The sequence below is a fragment of the Pongo pygmaeus genome, chromosome 4 (assembly GCF_028885625.2).
Source record: "Pongo pygmaeus isolate AG05252 chromosome 4, NHGRI_mPonPyg2-v2.0_pri, whole genome shotgun sequence".
Taxonomy (NCBI): Eukaryota; Metazoa; Chordata; class Mammalia; order Primates; family Hominidae; genus Pongo; species Pongo pygmaeus.
In genome coordinates, this window is record NC_072377.2 from 15,343,778 (window position 1) to 15,355,715 (window position 11,938).

Sequence of the window (11,938 nt, forward strand, 5' to 3'; positions counted from 1 at the left end):
CTTCTCTCCTCTCTTCTCCCCTTCCCTCTCCTCCCCTCCCCTCCTTATTCTATCCTATCCCATCTTATATCATCCCATCCCATCCCACCCTATCCTATTCTATCTGTATCCCAAGTGCTAGTCACGACTCACTACATTTATATTACGACACTTTAATATCTGATGGATCTACTTCCAGCAAATAAAACCAGCAATGGTGCAGCTTCATGAGCACTGGCAGAAAAAGGCACTCTTCTGTATGAAACAATCTGCCGCCCAGAGATATACTGATTTCTGACAATGTGCCCAGCCCTTTTCCTCCCAAGTGAGAAGGATAAAGAGAAGAGGTAAAGTACACTCCTTCTTTATGATACGTATATACACAGGTGTGTGTTTGTTTGTGTGTGTGTGTGTATACTTACCATGAATAGTCCCCAAACTTGACTTTCCTTTCCCTGAAGTTGGATAGGAAAGAAGAAATCAATATCAGTTGAATCTGCATAGTGCATGGATTGGTACTGGGGATAGAAACTCTTTTTTCAATTCTCACATTTCATCAAAGCTAGTAGTAAACAGAAGTTACTATCAAAGAAGACCTTGAGTAAACTAATTGGTGATCTGAATTAATGTCTTGATATGGCATTAATTTTCTTTCCTTGTCAATTCTGGGAGACATTCTAAAAGCCCTTAGAATGGAAATTAATTGCCTAGCTTTTCCTGTGATGTTAATAGTACTCCCTTGGACCTTCAAAAGCAACTTTCAAAGGAGAATGTGATTTGTTGCGTAGTTCTGTTTTTGTTTTTCCAGAGTTTGGACTTCTTTATTAAAGGCTGTCAACCTAAGGCTTTGACCACAAAGATTTAGCACCATGTTTTTAAGAAAAAGAAAATCAAAATTGGGGTTAATGAAAATTAAAAATCTTTGAGACTCCTTGTAGGTCTCTTGTACAGACACTTGTTTTGCAACTGTCTCTTGCCTGGGTGCGCCAGGTCTTTGCGGACCAGCTCGACCAGAGGAAAAACAAAATAAACATTACCAATGGTGGCTGTCATAACCGGCAACCTCTTTTTTTTTTTTTTTCCTACCAGACAAACCTCTTTTTTTTTCCTCCATTAAAATTTTGTCTGTGTTTGACATTTGAATCACCCTAGAATGTGGAATATTGTTTTTGTTGCAGCTACTGGATAAGTGTCTCTTACCTACCTTGTCTGGAAAAAGCCCCAGACATCCCCTTCTCATGTGCCCTTGGCCTGGGGGCGCTGCCCTTCCTGGCTTCCCTGGCATAGTCATTGGAGCCCATATAGTCACCAGCATGAAATTCAATCCCTATTCTCTGGCACCTGAATAGATAGGAGTTCAGCACATGCTCCAAATAGCCCGGGGACCTGGGCTAGGTGAACTGTTAACCTGCAGTGGGCCTGCCTAGCCTTCAAAGGTCAGATGACATGAAATGCTCCTCAGTGTTTGAAGATATTAGTCACACAGTAAACAAAAATACAGAGATTCTTGGAGGAGGCAGTGGTTGAAGTATTAGAAGCAGACATGTCAGAACAGGAGTATCCTGTCATCCTTTCTTTGCCTCATAAACAGGTGGGTACAGAGGCTGGGAAATAATTCCTAAGCTGTTCCTATGACTTTGTATCTCAAAATACTCAACATCGATTTCTGGGTTTCCCAAAAATTGGCTCCAACACTTATCTCCCCTTTTCTATAGAGCCAATCTCTTCAAATACTGGCTCTTTGTACCATGCAAGCATGTGATAAACCTCTCCCATTTTGGAGGAAGGCCAAGGAGGGGTGGCTTGGGCGAGAAGGGTGTCCAGAATGGTGCCCGGGAGAATCTCTGTGGGAGATATTTGACTGTTACTTCATACTAACTTGAGTGGAAACTAAAAGGGTCCTCTCCTCTTCTCCCCTCTCCTCAGGCCTTTCCAGCAGGCGCGATGGAGGAAGCCCCGTGATGGTGGTCATGGCGTCGGCGGAAGTCTCCTCAAGCCCAGCGGCCTTGTCTCTGGGCTGGGCCTTCTTGAGTTACTGGCGCTTCCAGCCCCAGTTGTGGGGTCTCAGCCTGGGCTGGCGACTGACGGGCTTCTCCGGCAGGAAGGGCTGAGGCTGCAAGCTCCCGCAGGAGGCACTGCCCAAACTCCCGGGCAGACTGACACGGCCCACACCCAGCTGGGACGAGGCCGCCCAGGAAGCACCCCTGCCAGAGGGGCGGACCCTGGCCCAGCCCTTCCAGCCCTGGGCATTGGGCTAGACTCTTGCATCATCTCACTGAGGCATGGAGGCCTGTCACTGGTGCAGACCATGGACTTCTGTTACTCCTTGGTGGAGGATCCCTACATGAAGGGGTGCATAGCTTGTGCCAATGCGCTGAGTGACCTCTAGGCCATAGGCATTACTGAGTGTGACAACGTGTTGACGTTACTCAGCTGTTGCCAGAGTATGAGTGAGGAGGAACGCGAAAAGATAATGCCACTCATGATCAAAGGCTTTCGGGACGCTACTGAGGAGGGAGGAACTGCAGTGACAGGTGGACAAATGGTGGTCAACTCTTGGCTTATCATCAGTGGAGTTGCCTCTGTGGTGTGTCGGCCAAGTGCATTCATAATGCCTGATAATGCGGCTGTTGGGGATGTGCTGGTGTTAACCAAACCCTTAGGAACCCAAGTTGCTGTCAACGCCCACCAATGGCTGGATAATACTGAAAGATGGAATCAGGTGAAGATGGTGGTCTTCAGAGAAGAAGTAGATCTGGCCTATCAGGAAGCTATGCTCAATATGGCTACCGTCAACAGAACTGCTGCTAGATTAATGCACAAATTTAATGCCCATGTGGCCACAGACATCACAGGCTTTGGCATTCTAGGACACTCTCAGAACCTCGTGAAGCAACAAAGAAATGATGGGTCCTTTATCATTTGCAATCTGCCAGTCATTGCCAAGATGGCTGCCATCGGCAAGGCCAGTGGGCAGTTTGGGCTTCTTCAAGGAACCTCAGCTGAAACCTCAGGATATTACTGATTTGTCTTCCAAGAGAACAGGTGGCTCACTTTTTTTCTGAAATCAGATCTTCCAAGTACAGAGAGGGTCACCAAGCATGGATTGTTGGCATTGTGGAAAAGGGAAACCGGACAGCCTGGATCACTGACAAGCCTCGAGTTATTGAGGTCCTACCTTGTGGGGCCACCGCCTCTGCTCTTGCTCCTGCACATTCCAGTGTGTCCACAGAGCCTAGCTCATGAAATGAAATGGCACAAGTTGTTTAGAGCTTAGGGCCTTTGTAAACAATCATGGAGAATTCTCAAGAGTTGATTTAAGAAATTCCCAAAGAAGACTACCTGCATAGTGGTTGCAGCTGCCCTTTCTAGGTGATCTGAATTAGCCCATCAAAAGCTGCCTGTGTGTGCATCCTAAGGCCAGAAGTAACATTTTGGACTTTGTGGGGACATTTGTTCATCTCCTGGGTAGAAGAGGAGCAGAAAAACTTGTTTCCTCTCTCCAAAGTAAGATGAGGCTATTCCAGTTTGAGGGATGTTTTTTGCATTGGGTTGATTAATTTCTGCATATGGAGTGAGATTATTTATTAAAACTGCATACATACACAAAAAGTAAATTGCACAATGAAAAAAATTTAGATCTGAAGCAAATGAGTTTGGACCAATACTATTGATAAGTCTAAATTGTTATGAGAGACCTTATAATGCAATGTCAAATTCTTTATTAGATTTTTCTGAAGTACTGGCTCTTTCCTGCTCTGGACAAGAATTGTGCAACTTGTTTAAAGCCTGGGAAAGGAGGACCTGCAATCATCTGACTTGGTCTCTGTTAATGACGTCTCTCCCTCTAAACCCCATTAAGGACTGGAAGAGGCAGAAAGAGCCCTAGAGCCCAGGCCTTGGTGGTCATTAAGATGTTAAATCTTGTGCTGAAAATTTCTGGTGATTTAATCAATAAAGAGTAGTTTCTAGCTAAAAAACAAAAATTTATTCCATTTTATAACACAAAACCCTCCTTTGACTATTCTCCTTTTCCTCTCAACAGTGGCTTCTCTTTCTTTTTCTAGACCTGTATGTCTCAACCTTTGGTGTACATCAGAATCAGCTACAGAACTTGTTAAAGCACACATTCCTGAGCCTCATCCGCAGAGTTTCTGATTTGGTAGGTTTGGGGTCGGGTCCAAGAACGTGCATTTCTAACAAGTTCCCAGGTGATGCTGACCGTTGGGGACCCACTTTGAGAAACACCACTCTAAAGAGCACCCTCTGCATTCATTGGCTTTGCTTGCTCTTTTTCCATTCACTACCCAACCTGCTGTCACCTGTCTGCTGCCCCACACCACTGACCTCCAAAGGTCAAATCCAGTGGAGCTTTGTATCCCATCTTACTTGAGGCCTCTGCGATGTTGGTTCCCTGGCCACATAGCTCTCTTTCTTCCTTTGGCTTCCCTGACATCACTCCTTCCCAATTGTCTTCTTCCTTTCTGGCTGCTCTTTCTGAGTTGCCTTTTCAGGAACGTCTTCTCCTGCCCATGGTGTGTTTCAGTCTTCTTCCAGGTGCTGCTCTTGTCCTCTGCATTTTTCACTCTGTATTCTTCCTGGTTGCCTCACCCACGGTACAGCTTTGACTGGCATGCCAGTAACCCTCAGATCAACTTCTCTACCACAAGGCTCTCTTCTAGCTCTTTATCTGCACATCCAGACTCATAAAGTTAGACATGTCCCCAGGTGGGCTTATTATATTTGCCCTCAAACAGCCTACTTGTTTGACTTATCTTCAGGAAGGGCAACTATTTTACCCTGAGTCAGAAGTCTGTGTGTCGTTCTTACTTTTTTCTCCCTGACTTTTATTCCTGACATTCTATTCATCATCAAGATCTCTCTCATATTGCCCTCCTTTCATTTTTCATTGCTAATGCCTCAGTTTCCTACTGTTTGCTGATATTACTGAGATAATCTCCCAAACTTAATTCTGCAGGCTGGGACAGGATGGGGTACTTCCTGGGTATTAGCTTTCCAGTGTTTCCAGGCACTTCTTTTTTTTGAGATGGAGTCTCGCTGTCACCCAGGCTGGAGCGCCGTGGTGCAATCTTGGCTCACTGCAGGCTCCGCCCCCTGGGTTCACGCCATTCTCCTGCCTCAGCCTCCCATGTAGCTGGGACTACAGGCACCCGCCACCTCGCCTGACTAATTTTTTTGCATTTTTTTTTTTTTTTTTTTTTTTTAGTAGAGACGGGGTTTCACCGTGTTAGCCAGGATGGTCTCGATCTCCTGACCTTGTGATCCGCCTGCCTCGGCCTCCCAAAGTGCTGGGATTACAGGCGTGAGCCACCACGCCTGGCCAGCACTTTTTAAATACTGGCAACATATAGGGGTCCCTCAAATCAGGTAACATTTTGCTGTTCCATAAATTCTGGTTTTGCCATTTGATGCTATATCATTTTATACAATAAGACATTTTATTTTATTATTTTTTTGAGACAAAGTCTCACTGAGTCACCCAGGCTAGAGTGCAGTGGTGCCATCACAGCTCACTGCAGCCTGAATCTCTGGGGCTCAAGTGATCCTTCTGCCTTAGCCTCCAGAGTAGCTGGGACTGCAGGCACACACCACCACACCCAGCTAATTTTTTTTGAAAAATTGTTTTGCAGAGATGGGGATCTCTCTCTGTTGCCCAGGCAGGTTAGAACTCCTGGGCTCAGGCAATCCTCCCACCTCAGCCTCCCAAAGTGCTGTGATTACAAGTGTGAGCCACCACACCTGGCCAAGAAGAATTTTACTACTAGTAAAGTAATGCGGGAGGCGTGCATTCTTAGCTCCATTTCAGATGAGGAAACTGAGGCTCTGAGAAGGTAATAGAGTTAGAAAAAAGTGGAGCCAAAGATACAAACAAGGTCTGCAAAAAGCAAGTTGTGTAAAATGAAAAATGTCTAGCTCCTTCCATGTAGAATTGCAGAGTATAGTTCCATTATTTTGTTGAAGTGCAGTAAGTTTTAATAAATACATACGTTTCTGTAATAAAGCACATTCGTATAGTAAAGTGAAAAATGTATTAAAGCCAAATATGATCTGGTGACCCATTTCTATATGCAATTTTGTTTTCTCTCTCTCTCTCTCCCTGTATGTGTGTATATGCATGGGTGTGTATACATAGTTTTATGAAAATTTTAAAACTTTTATTTGGAAATAATTGTAGATTTTCAGGAACTTGCAAAGATAGTAGAGAGAGGCCCTGGGTCCTCTTTATCTAGTGGTTACATCTTATATAACTATAGTACAATATCAAAGCCAGCAAATTGACATTGGTATTATGTAAGTTATGTATAGTTCCGTGCCGTTTTGTCACAGGTGTAGATTTATGTCACCATCACCATAATCAAGATATAGCACTACTCTATCACCACAAATATCTTCCTCATGCTACCTCTTTATAATCATTTCCTCTTCCCTTCACCATTCCTAATCCCCAGCTACTACTAATCTGTTCTCCATCTCTATAATTTGTTATTTTGAGAATGTTGTGTAAATGGAATTATATGGTATGTGACCTCTTGGGACTGACTTTTTTTTCCACTCCATAATGTCCTTGCATACAGTTGGGTAATGTTTTTAAAATCCTCTTTGCCAATATCTGTCTTTTAGTTGTCTCTCTCTCGCTAATTTCAAGATTTATTTATTTACTTTTAGTATGTATGTATGTATGTACGTATTTTATTTGAGACAGAGTCTCGCTGTGTTGCCTAGGCTGGAGTGCAGTGGCATGATCTTGGCTCATGCCGAGATCTCTGGCTCCCAGCTTCAAGCTATTCTCCTGCCTCAGCCTCCTGAGTAGCTGGGGACTATAGGCATGTGCCACCACGCCTGGCTAATTTTTGTATTTTTTGCTGAAGACAAAGTTTCACCATGTTGCCCAGGCTGGTCTTGAACTCCTAACCTCCAATGATCCACCCGCCTTGGCCTCCCAGAGTGCTGGGATTACAAGCATGAGCCACCACGCCCAGCCACCTTTAGTTTTTATGAGATTAACTAATATGTGTCTTGACATGGATTTCTTTAGGTTTATTCTGTTTAGAATTCACATAGCTGCTTCTTTCTTTAAGTTGTGTCTTTTACCAAACTTGGGAAATTTTTAGTTACTGTATTTTTTAATACTTTTTTAGCCCACCTTCTTTCTCCTCTCCTTCTGGGACTCAAATGACATGAGTGTTTGATTTCTTTGTTATAGTCATATAGGTTCCTGAGTTTGTTCATTTTTTTTTTTTCCAGTTAGGTTTTTTTTTTTTCCATTGTTCAGATTGAGTAATTTCTATTCTGCCGCCTCAGCCTCCTGAGTAGCTGGGACTACAGGTGTGCACCATCATGCCTGGCTAATTTTTGTATTTTTAGTAGAGACGGGTTTTTGCCATGTTGGCCAGGCTGGTATTGAACTCCTGACCTCAAGTGATTGGCTTGCCTTGGCCTCCCAAAGTGTTGGGATTACAGGTGTGAGCCACAGTGCCTGGCCAATTTCTAGTGTTCTAGCCTCAAGTTCACTGATTCTTTTCTCTGTCCTTTCCCTTCTGCTGTGAAGCTCATCTATTGAGATTTTTTTTTTTTTTGTATATTTTAGTTCTAAAATTTATATTTGGTTCTTCTTTACATCTTCTATTTGCTCAGATTTTCTCTTTTTTCATTGTTTCAAGAAAGTTTTCGTAATTGTTCATTGAAGCCTTTTTATGATGGCTGCTTTAAAATCTTTATCAGACAATTCCAACATTATTATCTTGGTGATGGCATCCGTGGACTGTCTTTTCTTATTTAATATGAGATTTTCCTGGTTCTTGGTGTGATTACTGATTTTGTATTTTATCTTGGATATTTTGGGTATTACATCATGAAACTCTAGTTCTTACTTAAATCTGTTTAGCAGCTTCCTCTGACATGTGCTGCAGGGAAAGAAGTGCTCCCCCTTGTTACTGCGAGGTGGGGGTGAAAATCTAGTTTCCCCACTTAGCTTCCTTTATGCCTCCAGGGGCAGGACCCCCATTACTGCTGGGTGGAGGTGGATTGCAGGCTCCTTGTAGACCTCAGCTGACAACCACTCTGGCTGGGAAGGAGAGGAACGTCTCACTGCTCCCCATGCGGCCTCCACTGGCACTGTTTGAGGGGTGCTTACCGCCAGATGGTGGTGAGATTTCTGGCCTCCCAAACCCTTTCGATAAGCTAGGGAGGAAGAGGAATGCCTTATTACCTCTGGGTGGAAGTGGAAGCCCAAGATCCCCATATGGCCTCCATTGACACCATGAAGGGGGTTTCACGTTGCTGGCGTGGGTGACAATCCTGGCTTCTCACTCAATTGTCTTTCATAATAATGGGATGGAGGAGATAGAGTGAGGTGTTATTGTTACCGCTGGGAGAGGGTGGAATTCCAGGATCCCCTCTTGGCCTTTGCTGATGGAGGAGGAGGTGGGGCTCTATTTTTCTGTGGTGCGTGGCTGGGGTAGAGTGGCTATTGTCCAAAAGTTTTCTGTCTTCCTATGTCATACCTTTCGTTGTTCTTTTTTCTTTTCTTTTCTTTCTTTCTTTCTTTTTTTTTTTTTTTTGAGATGGAGTTTTGCTCTGTTGCCCAGGCTGGAGTGCAGTGGCATGATCTCGCCTCACTGCAACCTCCACCTCCCAGGTTCAAGTGGCTCTCCTGCCTCAGCCTTCTGAGTTGCTGGGATTACAGGCATGTGCCACCACGCACCCAGCTAATTTTTGTATTTTTAGTAGAGATGGGGTTTCACCGTGTTGGCCAGCCTGGTCTCAAACTCCTGACCTGAAGTGATCCACGCACCTCAGCCTCCCAAATTGCTGGGATTACAGGCATGAGCCACCATGCCCTGCCATACCTTTCTTTGTTCTTCGGCTAGAAGCAGTAGTTTCTCCTGGGGCGTTTTTAGTCTGCCGCTGTTACTGTTTTTCAGTTGCTGGCTTCTCTGGCACCATGTCTGGGATGAGTGAGGCAAAAAGAAAACCCAGGGAACTTGTTACAGTGTGGTCCTCGGGGTTCCAGTCCCTTGTCAGTTTGCCTTCATTTCATCACCTTTCAGAATCTTGTTATGTTTGTTTTATGCATAACATCTGGGGTTTTCAGGTGTACTTTAACTTCATTTGTTTAGATAAAAGGCAGTCATGCTTTCCTAGGAATGTTCCCGAAAAGCTGCATACTGATGGTCTGTGAGTGCTAAAGTGTGCGTACTGCCTCTAAAGGCCCCAGGCCTTCCCAAGAGTCTATTCCTGCATGTCCTACAGGCACTTAAGCTGACAGATCAGCCTCAGGTCCCTTCCTCTGTTTCCGCTATTTCAACCAGAGATTCTAACTATCAGTGCTGTCATCTGAGGCTGCACCTTGGAAGGCCATTTAGATAGACCCTTCCTCACACAGGCGATTATTCCCCACGTCTAACCGACGTTACTTCCTGAGCGCCTTTTGAGCTAACCGTGTCCTGCCTATATTCCCTTGCTTTATTTGAGCCATTATCATCTCTCACCTGCACTGTTGCCATAACTTCTTAACACATCTCTTTGAATCCACTTTGTCCCCTCTGAGCCACTCACCCACAGTTCTGAAATGCATCTTTCTAACATGAACTTTTTCGACCCTTCACGTCTGGCTCTGGGTCTCCCCAAGACCTTTTAGCCAGGGGGCAGAGAACTTGTGATTAGGCCTCCATCTCTAGCCTCACCCTCAGCCACAACCTTCTGGAATATTCCCGCACAGTGTCACTGGTGGCCAGCTATCAATCATATCCCCAAAGCCTTCCCCTGGACCTTTGTACACAGTTTTTCTTCTGCTGTGAATGCCCTCACTTACTCTTTCCTCCTTTTTTTCCAATCTGATCCTCAAAATGTAAGCATATGTTACTTTATTTGGGAAGATTTCCTAGGTACTGTACTTCTGTCATTGCACTTAGACAAGGTATTATAGTTATGTTTATTTACACATCTAACTCTCTTGGAGACTATTAATTCCCTTCATAGAGGGGACGTGTCTGACCACAGAGTAGCATCGTGTAGTGCTTAAAAACAAGGACACTGGAGTCCTGAGTTTATATTCAGACTCCTGCTTATTAGTTCTATGGCCTCAGGGAATTTACGGAACGTCTTTGTGTCTCAGATTTAGTTACATGTGAAATGGAGATTATTGTGATGACTGAATGAGGTAATACATTGAAATTGCATAGCACAGTGCCTGTCACAAAATAAGCTCTTAATAGTTGTTAGTTATGATGATGACTTACTTTGCTGTAATTTACCAAACTAATCTCTCATTGTGGAATATTTGCATTGCTTCTATTTTTTTTCCTATCATAGCTAACCCTGCTAGAAAATGTAAAAATCAAAACACAAGAGATGACTAGAATTGGGATTACTTCTATGCCTTTGTATCTGAAGTTGACAAAATCAACTTAATTTTCTATCTATGTTTGAAGTGGTTGCTGAAAAATTTTGGTATTCTTTGTGACCTCTTCCACGCTGCAAAGCACATTGGAGCTTTTAAGATTAATTAAATTTTTCTCTCCTGCCTAGCTACTGGAAGAGAAAAATCCCAAAGGAAGCACATATCAAGTGAATTTGTACTTGAGCAATGGGTAGTGTGAATGCGTTATAATTCAGTTTCTGTATTTGGATTTTTCTGCTCTTAGATGAGTATACTTGAGGTTTTGAAGAACTCCCTGACCTTGTTTCTTCTATACCTATCTCTACCCCAAATAGCTGGGTTTTTAAACACAAATTAAGTGAAAGTTACAAATTTCCTCTGTGCTAAGGGAAAGCTCATTTGAGGAGTTGGGACTCTACTTTCATTATTAAAGTGATACTGGTTTTAGCCTCTTACTCATTTCAGGCTGCTATAACAAATACCATAGATGGGGAGGCTTAACCAACATTTATTTCTCATAGTCATGGAAATTAGGAAGTCCAAAATCAAGCTGCTGGCTGATTCAGGTCCTCGTGAGGACCTTCATCCTGGTTTGTAGACTAATGCCTTCTTGATGTATTCTCACATGGTAGACAGAAAAATTATCACTCTGTTTCTTTTTATAAGGGCACTAATCCCATTCATGAGGGCTCCACACTCAAGACCTAATTACAGATGGTTCCCAGCTTATGACGGTTTGACTAATGACTTTTTGACTTTACAGTGGTGTGAAAATTATACTGTACTTTGAGTATCCATACAATCATATGTTTTTTACTTTTTGGTACTGTGTTCAATAAATTACATGAGATATTCAATAATAAAGTAGACTTTGTGTTAGATGATTTTGCCCAACTGTAGGCTAATGTAAGTGTTCTGAGCATAGAAGTTAGGCTAGGCTAAGCTATCATATTGAGTAGGTTAGGAGGATTAATTGTATATACATATATATATATATATATTTTTTTTTTTTTTTTTTCTGTGATAAAATCTTGCTCTATCACCCAGGCTGGAGTGCAGTGGTGCAATCTCAGCTCACTGTAACCTCTGCCTCCTGGGTTCAAGCACTTCCCATGCCTCAGCCTCCCAAGTAGCTGGGATTACAGGCGTGCACCACCACAGCTGTCTAATTTTTTTGTATTTTTAGTAGAGACAAAGTTTTGCCATGTTGGCCAGGCTGGTCTCAAACTCCTGGCCTCAAGTGACCCACCTACCTTGGCCTCCCAAAGTGCTGGGATTACAGGCGTCCCAAAGTGCTGGGATTACAGGAGACTTAAAAATATTTTAAACTCATGATGGGTTGATCAGGATGTAACCCCATCATAAGTTACACAGCAAACCTCCACAAAACCTCACCTCCAAATAACATCACATTGAGTATTAGGACTTGATGAATTTCTTGTGGGGGGACATAGACATTCAGTCCATAGTCTCCTTCAGGAGAGGGAGGTAGGTAGGTTTTAAAAAAATTATTATTTTTATACGTTTGGGTGTACAAGGGCAGCTTTGTTACATGGC

The 11,938-nt window shown here is 43.4% G+C and overlaps 1 pseudogene; it reads left to right on the forward strand.

Annotated features, from left to right (window-relative positions):
- Positions 1–225: 225 nt before the first annotated feature.
- LOC129037130 (selenide, water dikinase 2-like) lies at positions 226–3,225 on the forward strand (annotated as a pseudogene).
- The last annotated feature ends 8,713 nt before the right edge of the window (positions 3,226–11,938 follow it).